Source organism: Mus caroli, chromosome 5 (assembly GCF_900094665.2).
Source record: "Mus caroli chromosome 5, CAROLI_EIJ_v1.1, whole genome shotgun sequence".
Classification (NCBI taxonomy): Eukaryota; Metazoa; Chordata; class Mammalia; order Rodentia; family Muridae; genus Mus; species Mus caroli.
This window is the reverse complement of record NC_034574.1, coordinates 105,820,501-105,840,562: the sequence shown is the minus strand read 5'-3', so window position 1 is coordinate 105,840,562 and position 20,062 is coordinate 105,820,501. Positions and strand designations below refer to the sequence as shown.

The following is a 20,062-nucleotide window of genomic DNA, read 5'->3' as shown; positions in this document are numbered from 1 at the left end:
TCCTGCCAACAAAGAGCTGAACCACCCACTAAGAACGACTTCTAAACAGGTCCCAACGCCCTTTTCCTATAAACCTTCTTTCTCCTCAACCTCCAGTCGGTGGGTTAGAAGGGAGGTTGAAGCATTCAAGAACCCTAAATAAAATAGGTTTAGAAAATAATCTAAGCCCATACTCCTGCAAAGCCACCAGCTTACTAGAGAATGTTTTTTTGTTTGTTTGTTTGTTTGTTTGTTTTGCAAAGTTGGGGTTAGGACTAGGCAGGGCTCCTAGAGTGAGTGTTGAGGCTAGGTTTAGTGTCCTGGGACCTGACTTCCCTGAGATGGTATGAGCCCGCATGGTTGCAGTGGCCTAATCACTGGGCCAGAAAATATGCATGGCACCTGACTACTGGAGACCACATCACCCTGAGCCCAAAGTGGAGGACCTGTGGCCATTAGACTGGCCAAAGGGGGCCTGCCCAGAGTCTCTCACACAGGTCAGAGTCACAGGACACAGTAGGGCAGGTACAGGCAACTCCGTGCTTTCCCTTCAGTGCATGGTGAGCTCACAGTTTCCACAGTGCCGTGCCTGTCAGGCTACCAGGGTCATCTATGGTCACCTGGGCACTGAGCAGAAGCAATGGTGTAGATAATAGATATGTGTATACCACCCACCCTGGTACCTCCTGGGTGACCTTGACCACTGTTCTGGGCCAATCAGATCTTCTTTCATAGGAAGACTTAATTGACCCTGTGGCTTGGGATACTGGCATTGAAAGTCTCAGCTGTCATCTCTTTGGGGATGCCTCAGCAATAGAGTGCCAGTGGCCCAGGGCTATGAACTTCTTTGTGTAGTTCAGTCCCACAGCAGTATCCTCTTGCTTGAGGGATGATAAGGCAGCACACAGGTGCCATCAGTCTCCCTCCCATCTAACTAGGACAGCCATCACTAGGGCTGAGTGCTTGGCCATGATGGGACTCAGCCAGTTCCAAGAAGAAGCTGTGGCCCTGCCATGGAGATGAAGACCTGATGGGCAGTGATTGGCAGGAGCGGAGAGAAAGCAAGAACACTGGAGAGGAGAGGGAGGGTGGGCTGAGTGAGGAGAGCACCCTCGGTAGCTTTTGCTGTTGACTGGATACAGCCTTGAATCTTCTGACAGGAGAACCTGGATTGAGTATCTCCCCTGGTCTGGTTGGCTCCTGGGCATATCTGTGGTGAGTTGTTTTGATTGTTAATTGATTCAGGAAAGCCCAGTCCACTGTGGGCAGCAACAACCCTAGGCAGGTAGACCTGGGCTGCATAAGAATGCCAGCTAAGCATGAGCCTGCAAACAGCTTTCCTCCACAGTTTCTGCCTCAACTTCCCACAAAGATCATTGTTTCCTGGAAGCTAAGTAAATCATCTCCTTCCCAGATAAGCTAATCAAGACTAGCTCCCAGTCAGGAATGAGAGAATACTCCAAGGCCACCAGGGAACAGGGCAAAACCACTACCAACCACCAAGAAGTTCATGGTGGCGCTCTCTGCAGGAAGCACCGACGGTAGGAAGAACCTTTATAGGCTGACTTTGATTTGTTGAGTCATTTAACAAACATCCACTAAGCATCCACCATAGACTACAACAGCAGTGGAGTAAGAATCCCATTTCACAGTTGGGAGCCCTGAGGCCACTTTCCAGAGGCACACAACCAGGAGTGGGTTCATTTCAAAGCCTGTGCCCATGCCCAGAGCTCATTACAGACTCATTGCCTTCTGGGGATTTCCTATTTTCTCTTCCTCTACATTTTTGTTTTATCTCATTTATGATTCTGCTCAGTAAATACAGAACCACAAGCGGACTACAGAGAGACTACAGGCTGGCAATGGACAGACAGACAGGCAGCTAGAGAAAGCTTAATAAGAAACTAGGTCTGTAGATGCCTGCCAGGGCTCAGATTCCATGTAGTCAGTTCCTTCTGTAAACACTTACTGAGCACTTGCTGTGTGCTTTGGATTATACAGTCATTCACCGAACACCCGCTGAATCCCTACCATGGGTCATGTGCCACTCTGAGTGAGTCTGACTCAGAGAGGCAGTTCCCCTCCTTGATGCGGTGACACAGAATCCTGGCCTCTGAAGTCATAGCATATATGTGAGTGGGACTCTTTGTTTATTTAAATGTGTTGTGCATGCTTGTGCGCACACATACATATGATGCACATAATATGTGCACACAGATACCTATGCACTCACATATGCGTCCCGACATTAATGAGAACAGCACATCATGATAGAAGTCAGGTGATGTCACTTCTCCCTCTGAGGCACACACACGCTACACACACTACACAGACTACACACACACACACACATTCATACTCCACCACCACACACAACACACACACACTACATACAATATACATATAAAAATCCACACACACAAAATACACAAACACATACTCGTTTGTGCCCCCCACATGTTCATGCACACACTCACAACACACAAACACACACAAAACACACAAACACACATTCATGTTCCACCACCACATACAACACACACACAACACACACACAAAACATACACACATGCAAAACATACGAACACACACATATCCATGCCCTCACACACACACACACAAACCATGCAAAAACACATAAAACACACATATATTCTTGCCCTCACACACATGTTTGTGCACAAACACACAAAACACACACATGTTGTGTGCCCCCCCGCCACATGTTCTTGAACACACACCCTAGTGAGTGACCAGATGGGAAAGGCTGGAGGTGACCAATAGAGTGATAGTCCTGTGGGGGAAACAGCAGATGTCACCATGAGCTTACACAGGAGACTGAGACCAGGGCCCAAAACAACACACAATCTTTTCTTCATGTTGTGGACCCAGAACTCACTGTCCGAAGATGCCAAGTCCCTATGGAGGTCCCTGAGCCTAGCAGGGGTGTGGTGACCTCCCTAGACTCTGCTCTAATGGATCCATGGCATCAAATATCACTGCCATCCCCTCTCCTGGTGACAGTGGCTGTGGTAGCCAAGCATGGCAGCCCCAGGGCACTCATTTTTTTTTTTTTTTATTCCTCTCTTCCCACCTGGGAAAGAAGCCTGGAGGCTGGGAGGGAGAGGCTTGGTGGATACCGCATCTGCTTACCAGCTCCAGGCTGAGTCACAGCATGTCCTGTAATCACAACACACACGCACACACACACACACACACCTACTGCAGATACCAGGGAATTTAACAGGTGTGTGTGTGTGTGTGCGTGTGCGTGTGTGTGTGTGTGTGTGTGAAATCTTCTGGAAAGTCCTCATCTACAAGAGGTGTGTGTTCTAGAAGTAGCCAAAATTCTACCTTTTACTGGAAATGTAAGAGTCATCCAGGCGGTCCAGGTTTTGAAGGCAGATGAGGCTTGGCACTGTGTGACAGGGCTGGAGTCCCCGAAGAGAGCCCAGGAGAGGTTGTTGATGGAGGTAGAGCCCAGTCGCAGCAGAAGACCCAGCGTTTTGGAGATGCCAGTACCCGTGGGCTGACCACCAAGAACAGCAGCAGCCATGGAGTGGAGCCAACTGGAACCTAGAAGACAAGCTGTGTGTGCTACAGAGGGCAGAGCCAGAGAAGTGACCCAAGCCCTTTGGAGGAGCCCAGAAGATCATCATAAGTGAATCCCAGATAGCTGGACATTGAGTTATTTACACTTCTGGAGGTTGGTGTTGCTTTGCTCAGGTTGTGACTGCACCCTGGTTCTTCCCTCCTGAAATAAGAAAGTACCTAATTTGTTTTTGACTTGACAGGAGACTTTGAGGCTTTGAGAGAGTTTGAACTTTTAAAGGTAAAGAGACTGGATATTTTTCAAAGGTTGAACTTTTAATATGCTGAAATTTGTAAGGACAGTAGGACTTTTAAAGTCATTTATATCTCATATTGTGACACGAATATTGGTGCATCATCAAGTGGATAAAGGGGATAAATGAGAAAGGAAAGTTTGAAGTTGAAGGATGATTGTTGGCGTGAGAAATTGACAAGGGGTCAGTTGTGCTGGCTAGTGTGTGAAAGGGGGCAACCTCAATTGAGTATATGTCTCCATAAGATGTAGGGCCTTTTCTTAATTAGGGATTGATGGGGGAGGGCCCTGTCCATTGTGGATAGGGCCAGCCCACTGTGGGTGGAGCCATCCCTAGGCTAGTGGCCTTGCGTTCTATAAGCAAGCAGGCTGAGCAAGCCATGAGGAGCAAGCCATGTAAGCAGCATCCCTCTATGGCCTCGCTATCAGCTCCTGCCTCCAGGTTCCTGCCCTGCTCGAGTTCCTGTCCAACTTCCTTAGATGCAGAGACCAATATGGAAGTGTAAGCCAAACTAACCCCGTCATCCTCACGTTGCTTTTGGTCGTGGCGTTTCATCACAGCAATAGCAACCCGAAGAGGGAGAGATGCACCCTTTGTGAGATTAACCGCCTGCTGGCCAAGCCCCAGGACCCAATTTCACTCCCATCACCTAAGTAAAAAAACCAGACATGGTGACTGGGTGCTCGTAATCGTAAAATGAGGGGCTTACTGGGCAGCCATCTCAGGCCTTATCTCAATAATACCATGGACCGCATCCTGAGGAAGGGTAGCCCAAGTTAACCTTTATCCTCCACACAAAACAGCATGTACCCACACACAGGTGCATGAAAACGCACATACATGCACACGCATGCACCTACATGCACTGACACACAGGAGAGCGAAAACATGTGCTTAAATCATTAGAGTCCTGGATTTGAGTTCTGCCCAGATTCCTTGCTGGCTGTGTGGATCTGTGCACCCTCAGGCATGCTATGTACTGAAGTGGTTTCCTGACACACCCTGTAGCTGATGCTTAGGCCCTGTTGTCATGGGTTGTATATGCTTGATCCAGGGAGTGGCACTATTAGAAAGTGTGGTCCTGTTGGAGTAGGTGTGGCCTTGTTGGAGGAGGTGTGGCCTTGTTGGAGGAGGTGTGTCACTGTGGATGTGGGCTTTAAGACCTTCATCCTAGCTGTCTAGAGCTAGCAGCCTTCAGATGAAGATGTAGAACTCTCAGCTCCTCCTGCACCATGCCTGCCTGGATGCTGCCCTGTTTCCACCTTGATGATAATGGACTGAACCTCTGAACCCGAAAACCAGCCACAATTAAATGTTGTCCTTATAAGAGTTGCCTTGGTCATGGTGTCTGCTCACAGCAGTAAAACTCTAAGACAGGCTAAGCACTGGCCCTATGTTGTGTTCCACCCTGCAGGGGACCAAACACTTTGGCAGAGGCTGGTTTAGCCTGGTGTTTACAATCAGATAATGGGGGTGGGGGGTGGGGAAGGTGAATATTACCTGGTTCAAGAGTTGGCTTTCCAATGCTTCAGACAAGCCTGTTAAGCTAAAACCAGTTTTAAATTGCATGTCTTTATTTCCATGTGTGTACACACTAGGGACATGGGTGGGTGGAGGTCAGAGGACGATTTGCAGAACCCCTGGGGACAGGCTTGGCAGCAAGCCTTTTCTACTCACTGAGCCATCTCACCAGTCCCAAGTGGTTAACTTTTGTACTTCAGTTTCCACCTTGGAATGGAGGTGAGAGAGAGAGAGAGAGAGAGAGAGAGAGAGAGAGAGACCCCAGTGCTGAATTAGAGTGAATTAGAGCCCTTGGCAGGAAGCTCACTGTGGGAGACTGTTGTCTGCCTTAGCTTATTCACACAGATTCACAAGGAGTCACCAATGTGCTTCAGTGACTGCCACCCAGCCTGGCTGGTGTAGGGAGTCCCCCATGACTCCTCTGCTGCTCCTTCCCTTGGCAGAAGCCGTGTGACCCGCCCTAGGACAAGATGAAGGCTGAGAACATGCTTGTCCAGAGCTGTCCCCTCCCGCCACCATATATGTGCATGCTGTCCCCAGCTGGTTCAACGGCCACCACCCCGCCTGTGTCTCCTGGCCAGACCTGGGGCTCACGGGCTAATTTTGGAAATGACTGTGGCCCAGCTGCTGCTATCTCAGTAGCTGGGGGAGGAGGCACGGGGATGTGCTGGTCTGTGCAGAGGCTGCTCCTGACACTCTTCCCTCGCCCTGCCTGGCTCTCCACACTCACTGGGGTCCCTTTGTGACCACTCGGGGAGACTCTTTTGGACCAGAGTAGTTCCAGAGACCCTTGGCCACCAGGTACTGTCGGGTTGGGCTTTGAGCCGGCACCCTGCAAGCCGGTAGCAAGTCTCTATGTTCCGTGTGTTCAGTATTGGGAGGGCTGGTGTGAGGCCGGGGGACATGCGGTCTATTTTAGGCCTTCCTGGTGGTGAGTGCTTGGTAGGCCTTTCTCTTGCTGTGGACTTGTAGCAATTGCTCCAACACCAAACTATCCAGTGTGAGAATGTTACCCTAGGCCGTGGGGACACCGATAAAACTTCTGAGTTTGTTTGTTTGCCAAGCATTAAAACAAAACAAAACAAAACAATTATTTTAGATTGGAGGCAGGCATGCCACGGCACACCTGTGGAGGTCAGAGAGCAACTTTTGGCAGTGAGCTCTCTCTTCCCATCATGTGGGTCCCTGGGATTGAGCTCAGGACATCAGGCTTTGGCTGCAATCTCCTTTAGCTGCTGAGCCCTCTCACTAGCCCACTGCCAGTCTTTGTTTTAAAATAAAAAATGTGTTGAGTTCTTCCTTAACGTGTATTCGTGTGTGTGTGTGTGGTATGTATGTCTGTGTGTCATGTGGTGTATATGTGTATGTGTTGTATATATGTATATGTGTGCGGTGTATGTATGGTTCATATGTGTTTTCATATGTGTAGTAGATGTGTGTATGTATGTGTGTGACATATATGTAAATGCATGTATGTGTCTAGACGTTTTGACTTTTATTAACTTCAGCTATGCTAGTTTTCTGCCTTGGTCCCGAGGCCCCAGCTTTTCCCCTCCAGAGTGCTCACCCTGCTGAACCTTAGCCTGAGCGTCTGTGGGATTTTGTTTCAAATGAAGCCTATGTGTGTGGTGGGGGAGGGGTTGGAGGATTCAGTGTTTCGCAAGGCGATCTTGTGTGTGTGTGTGTGTGTGGGGGGTGCTCTGGCATGCTGATCGATACCCAGTTCCTTGTTGAGTGGAAAAGATCCACAGGTCCCAGTGGCCCCAGGGAGGGTGGAAACTTCACCCACAATAATCTGCCTGTACTTCAGAGGCCTCAAAGTTGCAGGCTCAGGCAGCCGCCTCCCTAGAGCAGACTGGGGAGCGCCCAGACCTTCCCAGGATTGTCCTAGTGCCAGCCTGGCCTGGCCCCACACTCAGGGCTGGAAGCTTTAGGCTGTTAATTGACTTTCTGACCCTCCTAGAAGACTGTTCCGATTGGGACACCTGCTCCTGCAGCTGAGAACTCAGGGTCTCTAAGCTGCCTCCTCCCTCCGCTGGGAGACAGGTGGAGTCAGGAGAGGGGTGTGTTCTAGGGAACAATAGGGGCTGGAGAGGAGAAGGGAAGGGGAGGGAGAGAAAGAGGAATAGGAGGGGGAGGAGAGATGGGGAAGAAGGGAAGAGGCAGCTGCCTGAGAGAAGGAAGGGGAAAGTGAGGGGGAGGGGGAAGGAGAGGGAGGGAGACTGGAGTGGGTGGCAGGCCAGGATCTCTTCTGAGGGTCTTTTGGTGACAATCAAGTTTTTTGTTCTTCCTGCATGTTGGCCTAGTCACCTTGAGTTACAGGGCCTTGTGCTACTGACCCTGTGACCTTGACCATGACTTTCCTGGTAAGTATTTTGGTTTTTCTTCTAACATCAGAGGAAGGGGAGGGTGTGGGGGGCGCTCTGCCCTGTCCTCCAGGACTTAGCTACCAGGGACTCTGTCCTGCCTCAGATCTTGGTGCCTCCCTCAAGATGGCCTGGGAAGGGCTCTGGAATGCATAATCCAGGCTCACCTCAGACTCTGTGTGTAGTGTTTAGGGCCAGCCAGAGACCAAAGGTTGGACCACAAAGCTGTGTGGTGTGCATGCATGCTGTGCATATGTCCGTAGGGCCTGGGCTAAGCAGACTGTCCCTTACTTACTTGGATGTACTGGAAGCAATAACGGCATTGAACAGTGGGAAGAATGGTTTGAGACAAATGAAGTCTATGGGGTGCTGTCTAATACTCCCTGTGTGCTAAGGCACAGAGAGGAGGGGCAACTTGCCTAGGGACACACAGCTCTAAAGTGACAGGACTGGGCTTAGATCCAGGCAAGCCTGTTAGAAGGAATAACCTGGTCTACTGTATGCCCATCCCCCCACCCCCACCATCACCATCATCTGAGACTGGAAGGAGAATGTGTAATCTTATGTATTTTAGAATGACATGTATGTATGTCTGTGGTATTATGTGTAGGTGTGTCTGTGGGTGTCTGGCAGCAGAGATCAGAGCCTTGTGATCTGCCAGGACCACATGTTTATCAGCTGGGCAAGGACATTGGAGATTGGAGTTTTGAGTGTTCCTCTTTACTCAACAACCTGGGCTCATTTTCAGCTGTTTTCAGGAGCCAGCCGGTGTTGAGTTTCATCGAAGGCATCTGGAAAAGCCCCAGAATTGAGAAACTGTTCTTTGGGTTCAAACGTTTATTTCACTCACCCTTAACATTCCCCAAGTTCTGGCAAGATGGATGAACCCATTTCACAGCTTCAGAAACCCAAGGTCACACAGACAAATGACCTGCAGGCTAGGTGCTTTTCTGGCAGCCGTCCTGGTATGATCGGTTTAGTGACTCTGGTTGAGATATCAAATCCCGTGACGTTTCAACGTGCAAAGGCCACTCTAGGTCATCCCGCTGGAACTGGCTGTCTGGGACGACTGTCTTTTCCTCATGTTTTCCTGTCATCAAAAAATACGCAGCTCATTTTCTCCTTGCTTTCCCGGCACATCTTTTTTCTCTTTGAAGCAAAGACACATCTGCCTCCACTTCTGTTCATGCTCCCTTCATCTTACCATGATCCTTCTATTCCGGGCCCTGAATGGATGCTAGTCTAGACTGCACTGAATTTGGGTGTGATAACTCTCTTTCTGGCTGTTGGCTCCTGAAGGGTGTCTAGTGGCATCTCTGGCTTTGTCCCATGAGACTCACACAGTACCACCTTTCCAGTGTGGCATCTGCAACTGTCCCCATGCATCCATGGGCAGGCACACTCACCACTTCATGAGACTCACTATGTAGCCTAAGACCCATTGCTACACCCATGGCAGACATGAATAGTCAATCCCAGCACGTTGCCTTCTCAGATCAGATATAGCCAGGCAGGTACACTCACCACTTGATGAGCTTCACTAATGTAGCCTACGACCCACTGCTGCACCCATGGCAGACATGAATAGTCAATCCCAGCACACTGCCTTGTCAGAGCAGACATAGCCCAGGCAGCTAACTAGCTATGGGTGAAACTTCATTGGCTGCCTCTCAGTAGGTCATCAGGCCCACCTGCAAGGAAGAAGGTGGCTGATAAGAGACATATGACCTGCTGTATAATTTAGGGATGGAAGGGGAGGAGGGGCTATTGGCTTAGCTGCTGATAGTGCCCTGTGGTTGGGACTTTAAACACCTGAGAATGTTAGAAGACATGGCAGATACAAACAGATAAGTCCTCAGCCTTAGTAAGGAGCTGCTGGGCTAATACTTAGACCAAATGAGTTCAACACCCCATCTGACAGATAAAGCAGAACTACAAACCCCTGAGCATGGCCTCAGGTGAGGTCGGAGGTTCCCAGGGTGGTTGATGTCAGTGTCCCCAGGGAAAGGAAGGACAGCCTTGGCCCTGGTCCACTTCCCATGAAGGGAGATGACCATACAGGACACAGCCACTTCCTTCTGTCTGAAGAACAGTTGGGGCTCCAGATGAGGACCTGGTGTGTGTGTGTGTGTGTGTGTGTGTGTGTGTGTGTGTATGTGTATGTATGTGTATACAGGAGCCACATGGGAGTGTGAGTGTACAAGGGACCTGTGGGAAAGGGACTTGATCAAGAAAACAGTGCTGGGGGGGGGGGCTGTGTGTAGTTGCCATGGCAACATACCTACTTGTAGAGGAAGCATGTGTTTTGGAAGCCCTGGGCTTGGGATTTGGTGTCTGCAGGCCTACAGACCTCTGCTCTCTCCTGGACCCTAGAGGCAAGGGCAGGAAGGGGCTTGTGGGTTTCAGCATTCTTTCCAAAGCTTCCTGGCACTGGAGGGGACCCAGGGGCGATCACCAGGACTTTACAGCGCTGTAGACAGGCACCTGGAGCCTACACTTCTGTGTTGCCCTCAGGTCTTCTGGCTGCCCTTCCCATGACCCTCCCTCCCACCCTATGACATCATGCTTCCATGACCTCCTCTTCCCTATATGACATTCTCTTCCTTGTCACCTCCCCATAACCCCTTCCTTTGTGACCTTCCCTCCCTGTTGACTCCTTTGCTAAGACCCCTCCCCCTCACCTGTGACATTCTCTTTAATGTGTGATTCCTCTTCCACATTAATAATCCCTGTTCAGTGTGACTGACAGCCCCTGTGACCCTCCCTCCACAATGAACCCCCTCCTCCTGTGACCTTCCTCCTGTGACACCCCTCCCATGAGTCCCTTCTTTGTGACATATTTTCTCTTGCTACTCTCCATGCCTTCACCTCCCCTCCCCATGATCCTCTCTCCCTCCTCTAGCCTCCTCCCCATAAGCCCCCAACTTCCCCCCACCCCCCACATCTTAGTTGGCTGCTCTCATCGCCTTCCTCCCTTCCTCTCTGCCCACATTCCTTCCTACTGTCTGTCTTACGGATTCTTTTGCTGTGATAAACACCACAACCAAAACAAACTTTGGGAGAAAATGGCTTATTTCATTTTTATACTTCCAGGCAACAGCCCTTCCGCAGAGGGCAGTCAGGACAGGAACTCAAAGCAAGGCAGGAACGTGGAGGCAGGAGCTGATGCAGAGGCCATGGAGGGGTGCTGCTTACTGGCTTGCTCCTCATGACTTGCTCAGCCTGCTTTTTTATAGAACCCAGGACCACCAGCCCAGGGATGGCCCTGCCCACAACGGGCTGGCCACACCCACAACGAGCTGGCCCCACCCACAATGGCGGGGTGGGCCCCTCCCCCATCAATCTCTAATTAAGAATAAACTCTACAGGCTTGCCTACAGGCCAGTTTGATGGAGGCATTTTCTCCATCAAGACTCCCTTCCCTGGATATAACTCACCCAGCACAGCATGCCATCTCTCCATCAAACTTCCAGCCCTTATCCTCTGTGCTTTCAGGGGTTTTTGAGATAGAGTCTCAATACATAGTCCAGGCTTGCCTTGAACTCAAGAGCCACCTGCCTTAGCTTCCCACATCTGGGATTCCAAGTGTGCACCACCACACCTGGCTCATTCCCTGTACTCTTTCCAGTTCTAAGTAGGGCACAGTGCTATAGACACAGCTGCAGCCCTTGCTGAGGATGGCTGCAGCCTTCCCCAGCACTAATGAAGAGAAGGGTTTTCTTCCTTTCTGTATGCTTTAGCTCAAGGCCAGAGTGAGCTAGCCCCTGCACTGTGAATGGACCACAACAGTATCCTTTGGTCATTTAGCCAATAGACTGCCAATGCACAGATACTCCATCTGCTCCTCCCAGCAGGTGCTCTACCCACTCCTCCCAGCAGGTGCTCTACCCACTCCTCCCAGCAGGTGCTCCATCCACTCCTCCCAGCAGGTGCTCTACCCACTCCTCCCAGCAGGTGCTCTACCCACTCCTCCCAGCAGGTGCTCCATCTGCTCCTCCCAGCAAGTGCTCCATCTGCTCCTCCCAGCAAGTGCTCCATCTGCTCCTCCCAGAAAGTGTTCCATCTGCTCCTCCCAGAAAGTGCTCCATCAACTCCTCCCATCAGGTGCTTTACCCACTCCTCCCAGCAGGTGCTTTACCCACTCTTAACATCAGGTGCTCCATCCATTCCTCCCAGCAGGTGCTCTACCCACTCCTAACAGGTGCTCCATCCACTCCTCTCAGCAGGTGCTCTACCCACTCTTCCCAGCAGGTGCTCCACTCACTCCTTCCATGTCTAGGGCAGACATTAATCACCAACCAGAGGACTCTTTTGCCCCCAAGTACAGACACAGCTCTGAGTTCTTCCTAACAGTCTAAGTAACCACGCCCCACTTCTTAGAATCAGTCTGGGTATTGGAACCAAATTGGCCTGGACACTGTGTTCAAATTCTTCTCGTACAGTCTTAGTCAGGGTTTCTATTCCTGCACAAACATCATGACCAAGAAGCAAGTTGGGGAGGAAAGGGTTTATTCGGCTTACACTTCCATACTGTTGTTCATCACCAAAGGAAGTCAGGACTGGAACTCAAGCAGGTCAGAAAGCAGGAGCNGATGCAGAGGCCATGGAGGGATGTTCTTTACTGGCTTGCCTCCCCTGGCTTGCTCAGCCTACTCTCTTATAGAACCCAAGACTACCAGCCCAGGGATGGTCCCACCCACAAGGGGCCTTTCCCCCTTGATCACTAATTGAGAAAATGCCTTACAGTTGGATCTCATGGAGGCATTTCCTCAACTGAAGCTCCTTTCTCTGTGATAACTCCAGCTGTGTCAAGTTGACACAAAAATAGCCAGTACAGTCAGTGAGATTTATGGAGGGACTGGTGAGTGAAGGAACTCACCCAAGGTATGAGTGCTGGGGTTAGGGACACAGGGACCAGGGAAGCTCTGGAGTGTAGGGGCCTCATGGGGTTGGGTACAGAGGGAGGAGAACAGGAAGGGCAAAAGACAGTGGGATGGAGGATGAAGGGATGGGGGATGAGGGCACAGAGGGGTAGAGGGATGAGGGGATAGAGAGATGAGAGGATGGAGGGATGAGGGATGGAGGGATGAGGGTATGGAGGGATGAGGGATGGAGGGATGAGAGGATGGAAGGATGAGCGATGGAGGGATGAAGGATGGTGGGATGAGGGATGGGGGGATGAGGGCTCCTTAAGGTCCTGAGGCTATAGATAAGCACCATGGTCTTTGCTCAGCCCATGGGTCACGCAGATGTTGGAGCCACAGCCCTTTCCTCCCTGGCTTCATCTTTCAGGGGTTCTTTGCCCAGGGCAGGGCTGCTGCCTGGCTGGGTCCTTGAAGAGAGCAGTTGGGTCATGGTGGCTGTTTTGTATGAGGAAAGTGAGAACCGGATGTGATCTGACTGTGGAGACAGGGTCAGAAAATGGCATTCATGGGCCCTGTTGACCCTCTGAGTCTCTGCCTGGTTTTAAACTCTCCATTTAAGCAGGGCACAGTGGCACACACTTTTTGATCCCCATGCTTGGGAGGCAGAGGCAGGTGGATCTTTGTGAGTTCAAGAGGAGCCTGAGTCTATACAGTGGGCTCCAGACAACCAGGGCACCACAGTGAGACTCCAAAACAAAACAAACAAACCTGCCCTTAAAACGCAGGCCTGCTTATTTGCACATGCATGAGGCTGCCTTTTGCAAAGCAGGGAGGGGTTCAGACAGATGCATAGATCCTTACATACAGAGAAAACTACCCACTCCTTCCCAGGCACAATGAGTGCTGTGCTCTGGAGCTAACAAGATGCCTCCTGGACCCAGAGTGAACCAGGACCTTTTGATGGAAGCAGGAAGAGTGACTGGTCCGAGGAAAGAGGCTTTGATAGAGGGATCCCTACTGACTAGGCGGGGAGAGATGCCCCTTGACACCTGCCGCTGAGCTGGGGACTCCTCTCGACCCAGGCTCTTCTTCACAGGGTGGAAAACAAAGGTCCACCACACAAGCAATTCCTGCCACAGCTTTAGGAGAGCGGAGGAAGACTGTTTATTGCGTGATGCAAAGACGGAGCCAGGGGCTGAAGGGGTTACTTCCGTTCTCTCAGGGTGCCCGTTCTCCTGAGTGCCTGACCTTTCTGGGACCGTCAGAGAGCCAGGTAATAGGCTACTCGGTCTTCCAAAAGCCTCTTGGTTGTGTGGAAGAGTTTAGCATGTGACTGAACCCTCTACTTGCCTGTGTGAGGAAGGAGGCCCAGAGCAGCTCAGGATGATCAAGAGGCAGGACCGATTTAGCCGTGGGGAAGCTGGCATGCGCCATGGAGAGTGAGCCGCGGGTGGGGCCTGGGGAGGCCACTATGTTCTGGGGGACCATTGGCTTATCTGAGTTGAGAAACTGCTCTACTGCCTGAATGGGTCACAGAGCCTCCCCCTCCTTTGCCTGAGGGGAGGGTCCCAGACTGGAATTACTCTCTAAAAAACCCGGCCAAGACTGGAAGACTTTGGAATGTAATGGCTTCCAAAGATGGTGCTATCAAAGCTGTGCTCTGTGCTATATCGCAGAGGAGGAGGAGCCTGAGTTCAGAGACTATGGATGTAGCGATCCAGACCATGGCTGTTCCCTGCTGTGTGACCATGTACCAACACTCAACCTCTCTGATTCCCAGACACCAGCACTTTTAGCCCTATGACAGGCACCCCTCCCCAACCCAATTCTCCCCCTTAACAGAGACACTTTGGCCATCTTCTAGGGGTTCCACAACTTGGCATCAGATATGGGACGCCTCGACGTGGTACCCTTGTGTTGACCTTCCGAAAACTCGTGTGGACTGTGGTGAGAGAGAATATAGACATCCTTGTGTCAGGAATTTCCTCAGACTTTTGCTGGGTGACCTCAGGCAAGGCCTCACCCTCTCTGAGTAGCTGCCAGCTCTGTTGGTGAGCAGAGCGACACTTGCAATAAGTACTAGCTTCGATTTTAATGCAATTTCATGTCAGGTCCAGCAGGGTTGGGGAGATTTCACTGTGAGGACCTCAGAGCCAGGCACAGGGTCAGTTCTTAACTGTGGGAGAAGGTGGCTTTGGCGATTGAGTCAAGAGACAAACCCAGATTGTTTTAAGTGTGGCTCCCCAGATCTCCTAGGATGTGAACTGGGGACACCCCGCTGTGAATGGGACAGCAGAAGCCCTGGGGTAGACTGTCCCTGGGGTCCCTTTGCACCTTCTTCCTTCTCTGATTCATTCAACAAACATTCATAGTACACAGAAGGGAACCAGGCCACAGGGGAGTACAACGGAATAAGGTGGTTCTGTTGCTTCTTTGAGAATGGTGACTTTCAGCAGAGATCCCAGGAGAGTGGAGATTTAGGTATGTAGGCAGAAGAGCATCGCCAAGGGCCTGAGGTGAGCAGGTACCTGAAGGGTATACCCAGGACTTACTTTAACTGCCTTGGGATTGGGGGAGCTGTCAGACAGGGGTCATGAGTGACCCTTTTGGTCCTCCATTTACTTTAGGAGGCAGGTAAACTCTGGCTACCTTTTGGAGACTGGACACGCTGTGGTGGAAGAAGGAGATCAGAGAGCCATGGTGAGCTACTCAGCTCCCGCCTGAACATGGACAATATCCCAGGCCACTTACAGATCTAGGGCTTGGGACTCCTCTCACCAGCCCTCCTCCCAGAGGAGACTGGAGAGAGGGTTTCCAGATTCCAGACACAGCACTGGGAGCTGCTTAAATTGGCATGTGACAGCATGCTCTGGTCTGGCCTGGAAGGGACAGAAACATGAGAGCGTATGTCAATCAAGGCAAGACAGAGTCCTGAAGTACAATGGACTCTAGTCAGAGAGGCTGACCCAGAACCCTTGGGTGGAGTCAGGGCACTGGACACCAGGAACAGTGGTTGGGACCCAGGCGGGGGAGAGCTGGCAGCTCAGGGCTGTCACAGCCAGTGTTCTTGAGCCGCCAGACAGAGAGTGATTTCAGCACAGGGTCCTGGCCAAGGATGAAGAGGGCACAGTGGCCACGACAGCCAGCGTCAAGCCAGGCCTATTCATATCCCCAGCTCAGCTCATCAGTTCAGGGCTTATGAGTCACTAGGACATTCCCCAGTGTGTCCCAAGGAAGCCACTATGGGGAAAGAGGTGTCCTCCTGTACGTGCCTGCTGCACACGGAGCTCATGCATTGGGGACTTTTCCATAGGCACAGACCTGGCTGCTCTGGTCACATGCATGTGGTAAATTCCTAGCCTCCCCCATGGCATGTGGTCTCATCAGACCTGAATGTCCCTTCTTGGCTCTTTGAGCTGTGTGTCTCTTCCTTACCCAGCCATGGAGGAAGCTGGGCGCCTAGCCAGTCACTCCCTGGTGACAGCTGGACAGCCAGCTCCCGGCACCCAAGCCCAGTGTGTGGCAGCTGCCAGTGCCTGGGGTCAGGCCTTCTGAGGCTGAGGTCGGGCCTCTCATCAGGCATCGCTGGGAGCTGAGTTAGAAAGAGATGTGAAAAGAGACTGAAAGGCGATCCTGGGGTCCCCATGTTCTGCCGTGCCTGTGGCTATGGGATGCAGACTCCATGCAGTTCTCACAGCCAAGCTCCAGGCCTGTGACCAAAGAAGGCTTTAGTGGTGTGCATGTGTGTTTGTGTGTGTGTGCACATGTGTTTGTGTGTACCTGTGTGCGTGTGTGCCTGTGTGTGAGTATGTGTGTTTGTGTGTGCCTGTGTGAGAGTGTGTGTGCCTGTATGCTTCTATGTGCCTGTGTGCTGGTGTGTCTGTGTGTACTTGTGAATGCCTGTGTGTGAGTATGTGTGCTTGTGTGTGAGTGTGATTTTGTGTACCTGTGTGTGCTTGTGTGTGCCTGTGTGTGAGTGTATGTGAGTATGTGTGCCTGTGTGAGTGTGTGTGCCTGTGTGTGCTTATGTGTGCTTGTGTGTGCCTGTGTGCTTGCTTGTGTGTGTCTGTGCATGCTTCTGTGTGTGAGTATGTATGCTTGTGTGTATGCCTGTGTGTGTGATTTTGTGTACCTGTGTGTGCTTATGTGTGCCTATGTATGTGCTTGTGTGTGCCTGTGAGTGAGTGTATGTGAGTATGTGTGCCTGTGTGAGTTTGTGTGCCTGTGTGCTTGCTTGTGTGTGTGTGTGTGTGTGCTTGTATGTGTGAGTGTATGTGCATCTGTGTGTGAGTGTGTGTGCTTGTGCTTTTGCATGTGCACATGCATGTGTACTTGACTACACAGGATTTTGTCCTGGGGGTGGGGGTTGGGACGGCTCTGAAAGAACATAATTCTAAGGTCAGGCCCAGGTCATGTACCTCCACTCAGGGGCCTCCCCAAAGCCCTGTGGCTGTTTCTTCCTCTTGGATTCCATGGGAACATCCATTTTCTTATCAACCACAGTGTGTGTGTGTGTGTGTGTGTGTATGTGAAAGAGAGAGAGACAGAGAGACAGGGAGAGGGAGAAACAGAGGGAGAGAGAGAAACATATCCCCTCTTTTATTTATTTATTATCGATTTATTTATTAGAATTTATTTATTTTATGTATATGAGTACAGTACACTGTCACTTCAGACACACCAGAAGAGGGCATCAGATCCCATGACAGATGGTTGTGAGCCACCATGTGGTTGCTCGGAATTGAACTCAGGACCTCTGGAAGAGCAGTCAATTCTCCTAACAATTGAGCCATCTCTCCAGCCTCTTATTTATTTATTTATTTATTTATTTATTTATTTATTTATTGTACAACATAATGCACTCTGAACAAACATAACTCATAGAGCTGAGAAAAGATGAGATTTCGACTAGTGGCCCAAGTGAAAAGTTAAAAAAAAAAAGCACACACACACACACACAAAACCTCCATGAATGGGAGGAGATAAAGATCTCCAGGACACATGTGCATGTGTGCACACATATGAGCATATACCTCTAGCTTCACTCCCTTCTGCTATCCTTTCTATGTGTGATTTTACGTATCGGCATAAAGTACAGGACCCAGGAATAAGAGCAGATGTGAGCTGTCTTTCTGGGCCTTCTGCATGTAGATCTCCACCTGTGTCCATCCCTTCTTCTGTCCTCATGCATGGATGCACACAGCTGCCCTGTGCATAGGGACCACATTTCTTACCTCATTCCTCACGAGTGGGGTCTGAAACTAGAGTAGTAGTGAACCTGGGGATGCTAACATGTCTGATGTGTAGATGTGAATCCCCAGGGCACATTTCTAGGACACATGTGGCTGGCTGGTATGGTACTCCATTTTAGTGTTTAGAGGACCCTCTACCCCCAGTTCCCATAGAGGCTGTACGTTCCCACCATCTTAGCTGAGGCCTGATTTCCCTACAGTCAAATGCCTCATCTTTTATTTTTTAATTAAAATGTTTTATATAATTAGATCATATTTGATCACATTTGATCATATTTCTGTCCCAGATCTCCCTGCCTCACATGCCAGTCCCCCTTTTGTTCTCTCTCTGAAAACAAACAAACAAAAACCAAATATCTACAACAAAAATTAACAATGCTCCAAATGTTGAATATCAAAACAAAGACAAGTCCAGTAAGACAAAAAGAAAAAGAAAAAGAAAAGAAAAAGGAAAGAAAGAAAAAGAAAAGCAAAATGAAACAAATCAACAAAAATCCATTGAGTTCCTTTGGTCTTGGCCAACTACTCTTGGGCATGGGACCTGTCCTGTTGTCATAGAGTTTCATTGCTATAGAGAGATGTCATGACCAAGGCAACTNTTTTTTTTTTTTTAAACTTNTTNTTTTTTTTTTTTTGATTTATTTATTTATTATATGTAAGTACACTGTAGCTGTCTTCAGACACTCCAGAAGAGGGGGCCAGATCTTGTTACGGATGGTTGTGAGCCACCATGTGGTTGCTGGGATTTGAACTCTGGACCTTCGGAAGAGCAGTCGGGTGCTCTTACCCACTGAGCCATCTCACCAGCCCCCCCAAGGCAACTCTTATAAAGAAAAACATTTAACTGGGGCTGGCTTACAATTTCAGAAATTTAGTCCATTATCATCATGGTGGGAAGCATGGCAGCATTCAGGCAGATATAGTGCTAGAGAAGGAATTGAGAGTTCTACATCTTGATCTGAAGACAGCAGAAGACACAGCAGGTAGTGACTCTGGGCATAGCCTGAGCATAGGAGACCTTAAAGCCCACCCCCAGAGTGACACACTTCCTCTAAGAAGGTTGCACCTATTCCAACAAGGCCACACCTCCTAAAAGTGCCACTCCCTGGCCCAAGCATATACAAACCATCACAGGCTCTCTGTGTTAGTTCCTGTCTACTGCAAGAGGAAGCTTTGCTGATGATGGCTGAGCAAGGCACTGATCTATGAGTGTAGTGGAATGTCATTGGGAGTCATTGTATTGCTACTTTTATTTTGCAGGCTAACAGCATTAAGTTTTTGTCATAGGCTCATGACCAATCCAGTCTTAGATTCTTGGCTACTTTAATAGTATCAGCTCCGGGTTGCATCTCATGATGTGGGTCTTAAGTCCAGTTTAAAAAACAAATGTGGTTTATATCTTGCAGGCAGGTCACCACCATAGCTCTCAGGGTTTATAGCTGGGTCATATTGACGAGTGGCTTTCATCTCTGGTAGCATACAGAATCCATTCCGGTACAATGAATGCTAGTCAGTAGGGAGCAAAGCCTCCAGGTGGGCACCAGTTTGACTTCTCTATGTTTGATGATGTGGATGGTGTTTTCTTAGAAGAGGGTCTTAACCACCAGGTTGTCAAGGGCAACCAATATCCTTGACAACAGCCTGCGATGTTTGGGGGTTTCCATGGGACTCCCTTTGGCCAACAACTCAACAGGATGGAACCCATTCCTGGAAATGGAAGCTTTACTGGGTAGCATAAAATCTCTACTTGGGGCATTGTCTACCCCATATGTCATGACTCTGTTTAGATTCCTTTCATCTATGTGTATATTTTAGGAAGCTTCTATAGCTGTGGGTTCCCATATGATTTTTCAAATGGCCTTTGGTGTTAGTCGTCTCTTCTCTTATTTCCTCCTTTCAGTCTGTCCCCCCACCCCTCTCCCCATCTAACCCTCCCCATTTACTCTCTCTCCTAGTCTCCTCACCACGCTGAATTCTATTTTCCCTTCCTTGGGATATCCTTTCCTCGCCTCCTTCTCAACCTTCCTAACCTGTGACCCTTTAATACAGCTCCTCGTGTTGTGACAACCCCCCCCCAACCATAAAAAGTATTTTGTTGTTACTTCATAACTGTAATTTTACTACTGTTGTGAATTACACATATATGAGATGCTGGATATATTTCCATTGTTACAAATTGGCCCCAATCAGCTTCTAAACGCTGACACCATTGCATACACTAGTAAGATCTTGCT

At 49.8% G+C, this 20,062-nt stretch overlaps 1 protein-coding gene across 1 annotated transcript in view; it reads left to right on the top strand.

Moving 5' to 3' along the window:
- The first annotated feature begins 6,006 nt into the window (after window positions 1–6,006).
- The window catches only part of Myo18b (myosin XVIIIB), a 208,929-nt gene continuing 194,873 nt past the window's right edge, over window positions 6,007–20,062 (top strand). Inside the window, exon 1 of the mRNA XM_029477836.1 lies at window positions 6,007–6,146. The gene's annotated coding sequence lies outside the window, so the exon portion shown is untranslated. The remainder of the gene's footprint in view (window positions 6,147–20,062) is intronic.